We start from the raw sequence: 17,020 nt of genomic DNA on the forward strand, positions 1-17,020 counted from the left end.
GGCGACCATAGACCATTGACGGAAAAAATATTGGGCTCAATTTCTTCATTTTCTGCGAGGGTCGATCTGAATTCTGAAATCTCCAGTGATTTGCCACTGGAATTGCAAGTGCATGCATTCCTCGCGAGGAGTGTGCCATATGCTTTCATGTCAGGCTCCGGTGTACCATAACATGAAGTCCTACCAGTTATCCAGATGCTTAGTGCGCGGTCACAACGGCGACCATAGACCATTGACGGAGAAAATATTGGGCTCAATTTCTTCATTTTCTGCGAGGGTCGATCTGAATTCTGAAATCTCCAGTGATTTGCCACTGGAATTGCAAGTGCTATGATTAATTTCATTCATTCCATTCTAGTCAGACGTGTATGTCTAGCGGTAGATTCTAGACAGGGTGATTGAGTTAGTTCTTGATGCGATATCTTTTATTCTACATGTGTAGTTAGTTGTTGGATCAAGAATTTCAAGACTGTTTCCTATTATATTGGATAAAACAGGTGAGTAAAAATCGTATCTATGTAAGATGCGATATTAAGTCTTAACTCCTATCCAATATTTGGCGCGTCTACCATCAATCTAAGAAAACTAAGACGGGTCATCATCATCAGGTCCTATAATTGGCACTTCTACCCTCAATCTAGGAAACTGATACGGGATCAATAAATTACTTAAATTATAAATGATAATGGCATCACGCACTACGCACTATGCGTCAATAGACTGAATGGCCCTGAATTTGATGTGTTTGCGTATACGAATATATTTTGAATCAAGTAGTAATGTGGACACAGAATGATATTTTCGAACTGATAAAACTCTATTTGACTAATTGGCTTATAACTATTTAGTCATTCAGAAAACTCGTTTTCAAATCTTTTGAGAATGGGAATATTTCAACAGATTAAGGCAGTCTAGAAACCCCACCCTTTACTATGCAGGAGAGAGACTGAAATTTTACGAAAAAACCAAATTTTTGGGCACCGCTACGGTCTTATCGTCCCGAAAGCGGAGAGAGAAGCAAAGACAGGATAGAAGAAAGCCAGCCGTTCCGAGAAAAATGGCAAGGCAGTGAAGAGGGTACACTGGTACAGAAAAAAAATTGCAGGTGATATTTGCAACATAGGCTCGGATATTGCACCGTTTCTCCATTCACAAGAATCTCGGTAGCAATTTTGATATTATGTCAGAAATGTGAGTGCATTATACCTCTATTGTAGTTACGTAAAAAAAAGAAATGCAAGGGCTGATTGAGAGGCTGACGAAAAACGCCGACCCCGTCTGTACACGGGAAAAGGCAAAGAAAAGAAGAATAGTTTTTGTGGTCTCAAAGTCTCATTATAGAATCTCCACTTCCCCACTTTGTATGTGGATATTGTGGATAACTGAATAGAATACAGAGTGAAGAAACAAGAAACCCAACTGCCTGGATATAAAGTGAAGAAATCCAGGAAGAAAAGAAGAATAGTTTTTGTGGTCTCAAAGTCTCATTATAGAATCTCCACTTCCCCACTATGTATGTGGATATTGTGGATAACTGAATAGAATACAGAGTGAAGAAACAAGAAACCCAACTGCCTGGATATAAAGTGAAGAAATCCAGACTGAATAGAATACAGAGTGAAGAAACTAGAAACCCAACTGCCTGGATATAAAGTGAAGAAACCCAGGAACTCAGTACTGCCGTGCATGGAGCTCTCAAATGCGCCTACTCAACAAATTCATCGAATTGACACAGAATCGACAGATCTGGCAGAAATCCAGGAACTCAGTACTGCCGTGCATGGAGCTCTCAAATGCGCCTACTCAACAAATTCATCGAATTGACACAGAATCGACAGATCTGGCTGTAATCTTTAATTTTATTCATTTGCAGCAGTGGTGCCAACTGCCCAACCCAACCTGGTTTGTTGGTACACTTTTTCAGCTACAAGCACCCTGACAAACCAAACTGTCCTAAAGTACGCCTCCCCTTTGATCTTTCAGCGACACTATCAATGTTATAGGTATACATTAGCAACCTTTCCCCAGAAATTTTGCGGCCTCCTAAGGACCAACTAAAATAGGGCACCCCGTCCCGGTTGGGAATGACTGATTTATCACAAAAAAGTCCATTACTTGCGCCCCCAGTTTCCATCACACCAGAATGTGCCAAAGTGCGCCTCCCCTTTGATCTTTCAGCGACACTATCAATGTTATAGGTATACATTAGCAACCTTTCCTTTCCCCAGAAATTTTGCGGCCTCCTAAGGACCAACTAAAACAGGGCACACCGTCCCGGTTGGGAATCACTGATTTATCACAAAAAAAGTCCATTACTTGCGCCCCCAGTTTCCATCACACCAGAATGTGCCCGGTCATGACAAGTGTACGAACACCAACCCCTACACACATGAAATTTAATTATTTTTTTTTAGAGATTGACGAGTTCGGGATGAAGCACCAGTGATAACGGGTAATTTATTAAATTGCCAAATAATCTGGATGGATGACGACCCTCAGGGTAAGAAAGGATTTCAAGAAGAAGGAATTACTCTAAAGTTCAATTACCCTGGTACTAACTACTAACTTGTTTTAATGCTAACCACTTTTTCATTCAAATGTCATGACTTCATGAGAGATGAATGAAAGGACAGAATACTGATGCTCACCTTATTTTGACCCTACACACTTGTCAGCGCGCCGCGCGCCGGATATGTAAACATCCCATTAGAGTCACACCGACATGCATAGTACATGCCATACGTCATCTTGTTCAACGGTACATGCCAACCATTATCAACCAGTATGTCAGTTCCCCATACAGGGTGTCCAAAAGAAAACTTTCGTTCCGAAGCTGACATGCCGTCAGTTCCCGAGTTTATAGGGTGTTCAAAAGAGAACTTCGCCAGCCATGTTAGCTGTTAGCTTAGAGGGTAGAGCGTTTACTGTCCTAAACAGATAAGGTTCGTTCTGGGAACGCCTGGTTTTCTTCTGTCCTGTCTCCTTAGCAGTTACAGTTCCTCAAAAGAGAACTTTCGTTCCGAAGCTGACATGCCGTCAGTTCCCGAGTATATAGGGTGTTGAAAAGAGAACTTCGCCAGCCATGTTAGCTGTTAGCTTAGAGAGTAGAGCGTTTACTGTCCTAAACAGATAAGGTTCGTTCTGGGAACGCCTGGTTTTCTTCTGTCCTGCCTCCTTAGCAGTTACAGTTCCCTCTATGAAACCTCTTTTTACTTTCCTTATCCTATAGGGAGGAAAGTAATGTAATCGGGTGGAATTTTCGACGGTCAGTTTTAAGTGCCAAAACACGTTTTGAGGTCCCTAGAGCTTAAATCCAAAGTATCAGCCATTGGTCCGTTTGTTTGATGGGAGTTTTACTCTTCATTCGGCGACAAACTATCCGCCTTCTTACATCAAGCAGAAGATTGCACTGAGAAAAAAACTAGGGTTCCGGAATCCAAATCGAGCGACTGGGTTCCGGAATTGACCTCAAATCTAGTGAAGCAGCTGGGTGCAATAGTCCTACATACTGGAATTTTGAGGTCCCTAGAGCTTAAATTCAAAGTATCAGCCATTGGTCCGTTTGTTTGATGGGAGGTTTACTCTTCATTCGGCGACAAACTATCCGCCTTCATACATCAAGCAGCAGCAGATTGCCCTGAGAAAAAAACTAGGGTTCCGGAATCCAAATCGAGCGACTGGGTTCCGGAATTGACCTCAAATCTAGTGAAGCAGCTGGGTGCAATAGTCCTACATACTGGACTCCGTACACAGGAATTTCGTTAAAAAAGTCCCCCATTTCAATGTAATGTATCGAGACCGAGGCAGTTCCAGAGACAAAGTTCCCATAACTTTCACATACTGGACACCGCACACAGGAATTTCGTTAAAAAAGTCCCCCATTTCAATGTAATGTATCGAGACCGAGGCAGTTCCAGAGACAAAGTTCCCATAACTTTCTTGAACCCCCCGGTAAGCGGATCTGCATCAGGCCAAGTAATTAATAAATCATGTAATGGCCATTCCATTCCACGCAGTCCCAAGCAAGTTGGCACCGCACACAGGAATTTCGTTAAAAAAAGTCCCCCATTTCAATGTAAATTATCGAGACCGAGGCAGTTCTAGAGGCAAAGTTCCCATAACTTTCTTGAACCCCCCCGGTATGCGGATCTGCATCAGGCCAAGTAATTAATAAATCATGTAATGGCCATTCCATTCCACGCAGTCCCAAGCAAGTTGGCCAGTACCGACCAATGACCCTCATCAAGGTCTTTGCCAAGCACGATTCAACAACAACAGCAACAACAACAACAACAACAACAACAAACCGACCAACAACAACAACAACAACAACAAACCGACCAACAACAACAAGAGAGCAAAGATAAAAAATTATACTCGCGAATTCCGGTAAAAGTTGTATGTGTGCTAGTTATCCGCTTTAACCCGTTGCATTGACTGTTGTTGCAGAAAGTCGATTGCCGTCATGCGGAAGATCCCGGGTTCGATAACCAATTATGTACCTATACCTGCGATAACCAACCAACTATGTAAACGAGACGAGACTAGACTCCTGGGGTAAAGAAACTTTTTAGTCTCATTCGAGCAGGATAAACAAGATATATTCTATGCTACCTATTTTTAAAACAGCGGCGCCTATTTCAAGGCAAAAAGTCAAAGATTCCCACCATCGCATCGACCAAAAAAACCGACCAACAACAACAAGAGAGCAAAGATGAAAAAATGATACTCGCGAATTCCGGTAAAAGTTGTGGTGTGTGTGCTAGTTATCCGCTTTAACCCGTTGTATTGACTGTTGTTGCAGAAGGTCAATTGCCGTCATGCCGAAGATCCCGAATTCGATAACCAATTATGTACCTACCTACGATAACCAACCAACTATGTAAACGAGACGAGACTAGACTAGACTCCTGGGGTAAAGGAACTTTTTAGTCTCATTCGAGCAGGATAAACAAGGTATAGCGGCGCCTATTTCGAGGCAAAAAGTCAAAGATTCCCACCATCGCATCGACCAAAAAATTGTTGCACTCTTAACATGTGTCCACACATAATCGACAGCTGTTGCGTCGATCGACGAGGTGAATCTATGTATCTTGTCGAGGCAGTGATGTGGACCGGTTCAATCGACATCGATCGACGGCCGGTCGACTATGGTGTGGACACACCTTTCTTTTTCTTCTTCTTCTTCTTCTTCTTCTTCTTCTTCTTGTAGTTCCTCTCCTATTGGAGGTTGGAAACCAACACGTCTAAAGGACACACCTTTAGAGGTGGAAAAAAAAGTAAAAAAATCTTAGCAGAGCGTGGTTTCGATCCACGGACCTCTGGGTTATGGGCCCAGCACGCTTCCACTGCGCCACTCTGCTCTTGTTATTCGAAAGGAATTTAATAGTGGTTTATCAATCTTCCACTGCGCCACTCTGCTCTTGTTATTCGAAAGGAATTTAATAGTGGTTTATCAATAAGTCGAGGGTAACTTGGCATGAATGAATGAAATTTCGTGTTATTTGTACATTACATAACGTACTACATACTACATAGGTACGTAAGTTTGTACTAACTTCATGTACAGTTACATAGAAAGTATACAAAAAGTTGGTAATTTACTTGCTAGAGCCGTTGGGGGATGTTGAGAGAGAGAAAAAGAGAGATAGAGAGGAAAGAGAGAAAGGAGAGAGGGAGGAGGAGGGAGAGAGAAAGACAAACTTTAGAACTGATAAGAAATACAGGACATACATATTTAATCATATTCTTAGTGGAACGTTCACAATAAAGCTGCTGAAAGTCACTAGAGGGGGTCTGCCTTGTAAGCGCTAGGCCGCGGGTTCGATTCCCGCCCGGGGCGGATTTTATCCTGATGGGATAATGTTCGTTCTCGGAACGATTAATAGCATGGGAGTTAAAGAGTAATGTAATCGACAAGAATAAATCACGATTAGATGTAGATTATCTCGTGATAATTCAGATCTTTCTTTCTTTCTTTTTCATATCCTCTCTTCGGTTGCTCATTTTCTCTGCCTCTTCCTTTAGTTTCTTCCTGTTTGTCTATCTGATCTCTCTCTCTCTCTCTCTCTCTCTCACACACACACTCTCTCTCTCTCTCTTCCTGTCCGTCTGGATTTATCTCTTTGTCTACCAGTGCCAAGTGATTCAGACACTTGCCGTTGTGTTTAGTTTGGGTAAGATCAAGTTGGTAATATTTTGACCGCTTTTTGGCGGTTTCCAGCTGTACTGACTAAATGGTTAGAGATATTGTAAAAAGTTACGAAAAAAAAAGTCACTAGAGGGGAAAAAAGGCATTCATACGGTGTGATCTCGTAATGACCCAGCAGCCCAAGCACCTAGAGAATATTGTGTCTCTTTTCGCAGTTCTCGCGTGCTAATCTGGTCCATGAAGTCCCACCTGATAGGGACATACTATCTACTACGGGATGGATCTCCTACACAACAAGGAAAGTCGTGTGATGTTCACACCAAATTTTTCTCTGCTGTAGGTAGGAGGTATCTCCATTCTTACATTTTGGTGTACACATGTTTCTCCAAAAAATGAGCCTTGCTCAAAACTTCTCCAAAATTATCCATTTACCTCTCTCTACCTTACTAGTATCTACCTCTACCTTTTGATTCCCAATCTATTGCAAAACACCTGAACTGATTAACAATGGATCTTATATCATCTGAACGAGAATCTCCTACAACACAGACCATCTCCTGGGAAAAGGGCTTCTCCAAACACCCTCTGGGGGTCTTCCAGAAAATGGGTTAATGGCCCCCATTGCGTCGGCGTCGAGAAAAGCGTTCATTCGTGACACAGTGTCCCCCATTGCGTCGGCGTGTCTCCTACAACACAGACCATCTCCTGGGAAAAGGGCTTCTCCAAACGCCCTCTGGGGTACTTCCAGAAAATGGGTTAATGGCCCCCATTGCGTCGGCGTCGAGAAAAGCGTTCATTCGTGACACAGTGTCCCCCATTGCGTCGGCGTTGTGAAAAGCGTTCATGACACATCGCGGGTTAAAACTTTCATACCAGACGCTTATTGTGCTCTTGAATCTGCTGAATCGGTCCTCTCAATTTCTCCATTCTCTTCTTAGTCTTCTGTCTTTCTCTTCTAGGTCGCGGACACACACGGGTCGATTTAATAGAGGGAACTGTGACTGCTGACGTCTTATTGTCCCGAAATAGGAGAGAGGGGAGATAAAGGATAGGAAAAAGCCAGCCGTTCCGAGAACGAACCTTACCCGTTCAGGATAAAATACGCCCCCGGGTGGGAATCGAACCCGAGACTTGGCGCTACCTTCCAGCCTATAGTCTAGCTTCACACGCATCGAACTCAACGAGAGTTCCAGGAGAGAGGGGAGATAAAGGATAGGAAAAAGCCAGCCGTTCCGAGAACGAACCTTACCCGTTCAGGATAAAATCCGCCCCCGGGTGGGAATCGAACCCGAGACTTGGCGCTACCTTCCAGCCTATAGTCTAGCTTCACACGCATCGAACTCAACGAGAGTTCTGCCAAACCTGCGTTTTCCTCTCGGAAACTGAAACGAACGCAACTGAAAGCTTGGTTGGTAGCGCGTCTGCTTTGTAAGCGCTGGGCAGCGGGCTTGATTCCCGCCCGGGGCGGATTTCATCCTGAACGGATAATGTTTGTTCTCGGAACGGCTGGATTTCTCCTGTCTTGCCTTCCTTCTATCTTCGAATTCGAGACTATAAGACCTTAGCAGTTACAGCTAGCTCCCTCTGTCAAACCCCTTTAAAAAAATCTGTGAAATTGGGCTCTTTTTCGATGGGACCTTTGAACCTCCCTAAATCACCTTAATGGGATTTTCACTCGTGAGTTGCAGTTGCATTTCATTTGATGTCTCCTTCAAAATAGTCTCGTTTCAAAATTCGGACCTCAATCTCTGCAATCGCCTTGTCAGGTCGTTTAAATTTTTTAAGAGGACATTTATTTACAATATTACAATATTTGAAAAATCGAAAATGCTTTAAATTGTGTACCTACTTTACTAATCAAAAGGCCGGTCTACTGCCTAGTCTGCCTCTACGAGTCCTCAGGAATCTCAGGATTCGCTAGATGTTAAATCGTCGAAAATGCTCTTTGGCACCCCTCACGAAGAAAACCCAATAGCAATAAAAACATGATAAGAAAAATTAAATGACTAAAAAATCTAAAAGTACATTACTCGTATATCAAATCAAATAATCACACCAAAACATTTCAAGGAATTTAAAAATTCCTCACCATTTCACGCTCATTAACAACCACCATTAAGATTAAGGCGACCCTCTCTCCCTTATCTTGGAAATGGTGTGACGAAGAGTTCATAAATAATATAAATATGTAGCCAGTTAGTTATTTATTTGGATTATTTAAAGAAATGTGAGGAATAAATCATAAATACACAGCTAATTGGTTATTTATTTTAAATATTTAAAGAAATGTTTGCAATATACGGTTTCTTTTGATTCTGGACAGATTAAAATTAATTCACCGTACGATTTCTTTTGATTCCGAGGAGATTAAAATTAGTCCCATGATTTAATGTCACCGAAACTCTATTTACCCGGGGATTCAAAGGCCCCCTCCGATTCCAACACCGTGGACACGAACGCGTTAACGAAAATAATAATAATGATAATAGGCCGTAGATAAGAAGGAATATTATCTTAATCAGAGAAGGGACTATTAGGGGGTAGAGTTTCAACTACCCTCTTATCAAGGACTTTGCTAATCTCTGATATCTTGAGCCTCATAACCCAGCTGATAGATAAGGGTCCCAGTCCCAGTGTAGAGTGAAGGTAAATTCCAGTTATTCCAGTCCGTAAGGGGGCTTTGGACGTGAGTATGAGAATGGAATAACTTGAGACCAATAATAATAATAATGAACTCATGTTGGCCTACAGTTTCTTGTTGAATGTGTTGATTGTTGAGCCACTTGTTTCATACCAGTGCCAAAATGATCATTGTACCCAGAATAAACAAGCGGGGTCCGTCCCTCCGGGAATTTTTTGATCTTGGTTAAAGATAATCAGTATTTATGTACCTACCTATTTTATTTAATATTCAGTTTATTATTAATTATAATAATGAACCCATGTTGGCCTACAGTTTCTTGTTGGGCGTTTGTCGATTCCCCCGAATTTTTGATTTGTTTCTATTATCTATTTCCGGTGTTCTATTCCCACTTGAGCCACTTGTTTCATACCAGTACCAAAATGATCATTGTACCCAGAATAAAAAGACGATTCTTTAGAAAGCAGGTGAGAAAACTTAAAATTTCATCAAATGCCAACATTTAGCATCTAGTATCCTTAAGTGAGGCACTTCAACAAGGAAAAGAGGACGTCCACACGATCCTTTAGAAAGCAGGTTAGAAAACTTAAAATTTCATCAAATGCCAACATTTAGCATCTAGTATCCTTAAGTGAGGCACTTCAACAAGGAAAAGAGGACGTCCACAAAGTAGGGTTAGGTAGCTTGCGAAGAGGATTTCCAGCCAGATATATAGGAACTACGTACATAGGTATGTACCTACTTCATCCAGGGCAGTACAGCACATCACAGCTCCTGAGATGAGACTGGTTTTCTTCATCCTCTCTTCTTCTTCTTCTTCTTCTTCTTCTTCTTCTTCTTCTTCTTCTTCTTCTTCTTCTTCTTCTTCTTCTTTCTCTTCTTCTTCTTCCTCCTCTTGATCCTTCGGTTTTTGTGCTTCAAAAAAGAATCTCAGCACACCAGACTTCTTTGAATAATTTCAGTGGCAGTACAGCACATCACAGCTCCTGAGATGAGACTGGTTTTCTTTATCCTCTCTTCTTCTTCTTCTTCTTCCTCCTCTTGATCCTTCGGTTTTTGTGCTTCAAAAAAGAATCTCAGCACACCAGACTTCTTTGAATAATTTCAGTAGCAGTACAGCACATGAGCACATCACAGCTCCTGAGATGAGACTGGTTTTCTTCATCCTCTCTTCCTCTTCTGCTTCTTCTTCTTCTTGATCCTTCGGTTTTTGTGCTTCAAAAAAGAATCTCAGCACACCAGACTTCTTTGAATAATTTCAGTACAGAAGTTTCCTGATTTCGTTCCCTATTATGCAGTCTAGAGGTACGCCACCTTGTAAGGTATGTGCTAATCAGAGGGGTCTCTCGCAACCCTGTCAAGTTGGTCCTATTCTCCTGCTCCATGGTTAAGAAATTGAAATTTCACATCCTTCTTAATTTCAAAATTTCCTTTCTTCGGATCCTTTCTGTTTTTGAAACCCCTTCTCTTGAGATCCTGTGTCTAGATCACGCAGACCTTTTGCTGCAAAAAGACTCGTGTTCTAACTGGGTTATATTTAAGCAAATGGGATTTGTTTGCTAGAATTGCATGGAATACCGTAGTCGTCTTGAAACTCTTGAAAGTTCTGCAAGAAGGCTAGGACTGTTCCTAACTGGGTTATATTTAAGCAAATCGGATTTGTTACCTGGAATTGAATGGAATACCCATCCAAATTAGGACCAGGACCACCATCAAATTAATACCCGGGGTGGAGAATCATACAATACCTATACATAATGGAGCTGTAAAGGTAAAGGGTTAGGTGGCAGAGAATGCCTGAGACGTTAACCTCGTCCACTGGCTGTCTTCCAGTCAAGAGTTCGTTATTATTAAGATACAGTCAATTTGAAATTCTTGCTCTGTTAGGATGTGAAAAAGCCCCGTACAAAAAACGGCAAGACACAGCGAAAGGCCTCTAAGCTCAGACGAATATTTTGGACGTGAAATTCAATCTCCCCACGTGCCTCCCCTTTCCGTCCGGCTTTTGTTCTTCACACCCTTCTCTGCTTTTAACCCTTTCCTTGAATCCTTTTCACGATCCTTTCCCAATATGAAATGTCTTGAGTTATCGGATTAGTCTTCCTGTTGCTCCTTGCTCTGAACTTGGTTTCTTGTTGCTTTTAATCTCTCCATGTACGTCATTTCCCTTATCAGACGCGTTGCTTTTGGAATCTTCAGCTCCTCTTCTTGCTGTTACTTCTTCTTCTTCTTTCTCTTCCTCTTCTTTTTCTTCTTCTTCTTCACGTGCCGTCTCCATTGCGAAGGTTGGCCATCATCATTGCTATCCGAATTTTGTTGACTGTTGCTCTGAACAATTCTCTTCTTGCAAGTGAGACAAAAAGCTGATAAAGGCTATGGAAAGGAGGCACTTATAGTAATGCTGAGATATCCACAAAAGTTGTGAAGAAGCTCTGCTTTTGCTAATAATTACCATATATTATTTGAGATTGAAATTTAGATTTGATAGTTACCTATTAGTGTTATTACAATGAGTTTGGTATCTCGTCACAATGATGACTTTGTAGAAAAATTCTTTATTTTTCACTTTCCATTACTATTAATTCTACATATTTACGTATGGTAAGTTTCTAAACAAAATAGGTGTATTTATTCAGTTATTCAGTGAATGAAAAGACACAAAAGACATTGTGTTCTACACTCTAAAGATGGCCCCAGAAAAAAAAGACATTCTGAAAAGTAATAAAAGATCACTGTTATTACAGGTTTAAATTATGAAGAAAGTATTGAACCTACAATCCTACTCTATATCTTTTTTCTCCTATTAGTGTTATTACAATGAGTTGGGTATCTCGTCACAATGATGGCCTTGTAGAAAAATTCTTTATTTTTCACTTTCCATTATTATTAATTCTACATATTTACGTATGGTACCTAAGTTTCTAAACAAAAAAGGTGTATTTATTCAGTAACTTATTGAATGAAAAGACACAAAAGACATTGTGTTCTACACTCTAAAGATGGCCCCAGAAAAAAAAGACATTCTGAAAAGTAATAAAAGATCAGACCAAAAAATTGTTGCACTCTTAACATGTGTCCACACATAGTCGACAGCTGTTGCGTCGATCGACGAGGTGAATCTCTTGTCGAGGCAGTGATGTGGACCGGTTCAGTCGACATCGATCGACGGCCGGTCGACTATGGTGTGGAGTTGTGGACACACCTTTCTTTTTCTTCTTCTTCTTTTTCTTCTTCTTCTTCTTCTTGTAGTTCCTCTCCTATTGGAGGTTGGAAACCAACACGTCTAAAGGACACACCTTTAGAGGTGGAAAAAAAAGTAAAAAAATCTTAGCAGAGCGTGGTTTCGATCCACGGACCTCTGGGTTATGGGCCCAGCACGCTTCCACTGCGCCACTCTGCTCTTGGTATTCGAAAGGAATTTAATAGTGGTTTATCAATAAGTCGAGGGTAACTTGGCATGAATGAATGAAATTTCGTGTTATTTGTACATTACATAATGTACTACATACTACATAGGTACGTATGTATGTACTTCATGTACAGTTATGTACATAGAAAGTATACAAAAAGTTGGTAATTTACTTGCTAGAGCCGTTGGGGGATGTTGAGAGAGAGAGAGAGGAAAGAGAGAAAGGAGAGAGGAGAGGAGGAGGAGGAGGAGGAGGAGGGAGAGAGAAAGACAAACTTTAGAATTGATAAGAAATACAGGACATACATATGTAATCATATTCTTAGTGGAACGTTCACAATAAAGCTGCTGAAAGTCACTAAAGGTGGTCTGCCTTGTAAGCGCTAGGCCGAATGTGAAGAATAAATCATAAATACACAGCTAATTGGTTATTTATTTTAAATGTTTAAAGAAATGTTTGCAGTATACGGTTTCTTTTGGTTCTGGACAGATTAAAATTAATTTACCGTACGATTTCTTTTGATTCCGAGGAGATTAAAATTAGCCCCATGACACCGAAACTCTATTTACCCGGGGATTCAAAGGCCCCCTCCGATTCCAACACCGTGGACACGAACGCGTTAACGAAAATAATAATAATTGTTTGCAGTATACGGTTTCTTTTGGTTCTGGACAGAATAAAATTAATTTACCGTACGATTTCATTTGATTCCGAGGAGATTAAAATTAGCCCCATTTAATGTTACCGAAACTCTATTTACCCTACCCGGGGATTCAAAGGCCCCCTCCGATTCCAACACCGTGGACACGAACGCGTTAACGAAAATAATAATAATGATAATAGGCCGTAGATAAGAAGGAATATTATCTTAATCAGAGAAGGGACTATTAGGGGGTAGAGTTTCAACTACCCTCTAATCAAGGACGACTTTGCTAATCTCTGATATCTTGAGCCTCATAACCCAGCTGATAGATAAGGGTCCCAGTGTAGAGTGAAGGTAAATTCCAGTCCGTAAGGGGGCTTTGGACGTGAGTATGAGAATGGAATAACTTGAGACCCGTAATAATAATGAACCCATGTTGGCCTACAGTTTCTTGTTGAATGTGTTGATTGTTGAGCCACTTGTTTCATACCAGTGCCAAAATGATCATTGTACCCAGAATAAAAAGACGATACTTTAGAAAGCAGGTGAGAAAACTTAAAATTTCATCAAATGCCAACATTTAGCATCTAGTATCCTTAAGCGAGGCACTTCAACAAGGAAAAGAGGACGTCCAAAAAGTAGGGTTAGGTAGCTTGCGAAGAGGATTTCCAGCCAGATATATAGGAACTACGTACATAGGTATGTACTTCATCCAGCACTGAAGGTTATTCGATCCACCCACCATACCCGGGTTCGATTCTCGTGAACCGGACTCCGACGAAGGGCGGCGCGAGACTGGACCACTTTCCGCTTTTTACTTTCCTTATCCTATAGGAAGGAAAGTAATGTAATCGGGTCAAATTTTCGATGGTCAGTTTTTAGTGTAATCAAGGACGACTTTGCTAATCTCTGATATCTTGAGCCTCATAACCCAGCTGATAGATAAGGGTCCCAGTGTAGAGTGAAGGTAAATTCCAGTCCGTAAGGGGGCTTTGGACGTGAGTATGAGAATGGAATAACTTGAGACCCGTAATAATAATAGGCCGTAGATAAGAAGGAATATTATCTTAATCAGAGAAGGGACTATTAGGGGGTAGAGTTTCAACTACCCTCTAATCAAGGACTTTGCTAATCACGAGCCGCCACGGACTAAACATTCCAGTCTACTATCTCATTGTGGATTTGTGGAACACTTTGCGTCCGGCTCAATATTTCATTCATTTGTGAAGAGACGTAGAAACTTAAACCAAGTTAAACCATCAGGTTGACGTGAATCTAGAGTAGTCTAATTGGACCACTCACTAAAGGGCACGCTTTTAGAATTGAACCCCTCTCTAAAGGGCACGCTATTAGAATTGAACCACTCACTAAAGGGCACGCTTTTAGAATCAAACCACTCAGTAACCGGCACGCTTTTCTCTCTCTCACGAGCCACCACGGACTAAACTGACTAAACATTCCAGTCTACTATCTCATTGTGGATTTGTGGAACACTTTGCGTCCGGCTCAATATTTCATTCATTTGTGAAGAGACGTCTAGTCGTCTTGAAACTCTTGAAAGTTATGCAAGAAGGCTAGGACTGTTCCTAACTGGGTTATATTTAAGCAAATCGGATTTGTTAGCTGGAAGCTGGAATTGAATGGAATACCCATCCAAATTAGGACCAGGACCACCATGAAATTAATACCCGGGGTGGAGAATCATACAATACCTATACATAATGGAGCTGTAAAGGTAAAGGGTTAGGTGGCAGAGAATGCCTGACACGTTAACCTCGTCCACTGGCTGTCTTCCAGTCAAGAGTTCGTTATTATTAAGATACAGTCAATTTGAAATTCTTCCTCTGTTAGGATGTGAAAAAGCCTCGTACAAAAAACGGCAAGACACAGCGAAAGGCCTCTAAGCTCAGACGAATATTTTGGACGTGAAATTCAATCTCCCCACGTGCCTCCCCAGAATGCCTGACACGTTAACCTCGTCTACTGGCTGTCTTCCAGTCAAGAGTTCGTTATTATGAAGATACAGTCAATTTGAAATTCTTGCTCTGTTAGGATGTGCCCCGTACAAAAAACGGCAAGACACAGCGAAAGGTCTTTAAGCTCAGACGAATATTTTGGACGTGAAATTCAATCTCCCCACGTGCCTCCCCTTTCCGTCCGGCTTTTGTTCTTCACACCCTTCTCTGCTTTTAACCCTTTCCTTGAATCCTTTTCACGATCCTTTCCCAATATGAAATGTCTTGAGTTATCGGATTAGTCTTCCTGTTGCTCCTTGCTCTGAACTTGGTTTCTTGTTGCTTTTAATCTCTCCATGTACGTCGTTTCCCTTATCAGACGCGTTGCTTTTGGAATCTTCAGCTCCTCTTCTTGCTACTTCTTCTTCTTCTTCTTCTTCTTCTTCTTCTTCTTCTTCCTCTTCTTTTTCTCCTTCTTCTTCACGTGCCGTCTCCATTGCGAAAGTTGGCCATCATCATTGCTATCCGAAATTCCGAATTTTGTTGACTGTTGCTCTGAACAATTCTCTTCTTGCAAGTGAGACAAAAAGCTGATAGAGGCTATGGAAAGGAGGCACTTATAGTAATGCTGAGATATCCACAAAAGTTGTGAAGAAGCTCTGCTTTTGCTAATAATTACCATATTATATTATTTGAGATTGAAATTTAGATTTGATAGTTACCTATAAATTAGTGTTATTACAATGAGTTTGGTATCTCGTCATGATGATGGCCTTGTAGAAAAAATCTTTATTTTTCACTTTCCATTATTATTAATTCTACATATTTACGTATGGTAAGTTTCTAAACAAAAAAGGTGTATTTATTCAGTAACTTATTGAATAAAAAGACACAAAAGACATTGTGTTCTAGACTCTAAAGATGGCCCCAGAAAAAAAGACACTCTGAAAAGTAATAAAAGATCACTGTTATTACAGGTTTAAATTATGAAGAAAGTATTGAACCTACAATCCTACTCTATATCTTTTTTCTTCATTCATAAATAGAAATAATAATAAAATATTAAAATAACTGAGAAATAATAATCAAATAATAACTGTTACCTGAGAGATCTCGAGACCTGTCATCACCTGATTCATACGTTTGATCAGACTGAGAAATAATAATCAAATAATAACTGTTACCTGAGAGATCTCGAGACCTGTCATCACCTGATTCATACGTTTGATCAGAATTCAGATCAGGTTTGTGAAGAGAATGAAGCGATATTAAATCATAATTTGATTACTTGCGCCACGCCCTCAGGAGCAAAATTCACAACGAGTTTCGTGTTTCCAATTATTTTCGTTTTTTTTTTTTTTCCTTATCTTCGTACAAATCATACCGAATTTTTTCGTTAAAATACACTGGAGGAGTGACGGAGAAGACGGATTTAATTCATTATTTTAACCGATTCTCTCATCTGGGGGCCGTTCATAGATGTCACAAAAGCCTTTGATACGTTTGCGATAAATCCTAGGGTTGAAATAGTGATCATTTTTATTTTTCGCGTATCGTCTGTCAGACATTGAAGTCTGCACAAGTGTATGGTACACCTGTGAAACTATCGAAAAAATACGACCTTGATAACACTTGTAGTAAAGGGACTTTTCAGTCATGTGGTTCTTCTAATCTTCTATCATCTATCCTAAGGAAAGTGTCTGGGCGCAGAAAACACAAGTGGGACTCAAACTCTAATCTAATGAGAGTAATGAGCTAATTTCTCAAAAAAATTGTACTCCACCTACATACATATCTGTTTAAGTTACGGTCAAGGAAGAAATGAACAAACAACCAAACATTAAGTGAAGTTTTACCAAGAGTTTTACAAATTTCATAATATTGAAGTTTTACCAAGAGTACCTATGGTCTTATCTCTTATAAAGTCTTCATTGAAGGCAAAATAAATGACAAATCCTGCCGTTAAAACCCACAGCTCACTCCGATCAATCAAGGTCACTTCAATTTTCTATTACCTTTGCGAAATCTCCACTAACTTGTTGAATCGCTCACTAATCGTCTCTGAGTCTTACCGAAGGATTATACTGAATCGTTTAAGCGAGATGAGAAGAAAGGTATTTAAAGAACCATTAAAAATGCTCTTTACAGGAAAAAAAAAGTCACTATGTGAACCGAAACCAGAGATACTCTAAGAAAGAGTGAAGCTAGTCCTGAACACGG

General features: G+C 40.6%; 2 non-coding genes across 2 annotated transcripts; both read right to left on the reverse strand.

Moving 5' to 3' along the window:
* Positions 1 to 5,291: 5,291 nt before the first annotated feature.
* Positions 5,292 to 5,363, reverse strand: Trnam-cau. Its single transcript has one exon. It is a non-coding gene; the product is annotated as a tRNA-Met (tRNA).
* Positions 5,364 to 12,120: 6,757 nt separating this feature from the next.
* Trnam-cau lies at positions 12,121 to 12,192 on the reverse strand. The gene has a single exon. It is a non-coding gene; the product is annotated as a tRNA-Met (tRNA).
* Between the last annotated feature and the right edge of the window lie 4,828 nt (positions 12,193 to 17,020).

The sequence above is a fragment of the Diaphorina citri genome, unplaced genomic scaffold (assembly GCF_000475195.1).
Source record: "Diaphorina citri unplaced genomic scaffold, Diaci psyllid genome assembly version 1.1 scaffold242, whole genome shotgun sequence".
In the NCBI taxonomy this organism is placed as follows: Eukaryota; Metazoa; Arthropoda; class Insecta; order Hemiptera; family Psyllidae; genus Diaphorina; species Diaphorina citri.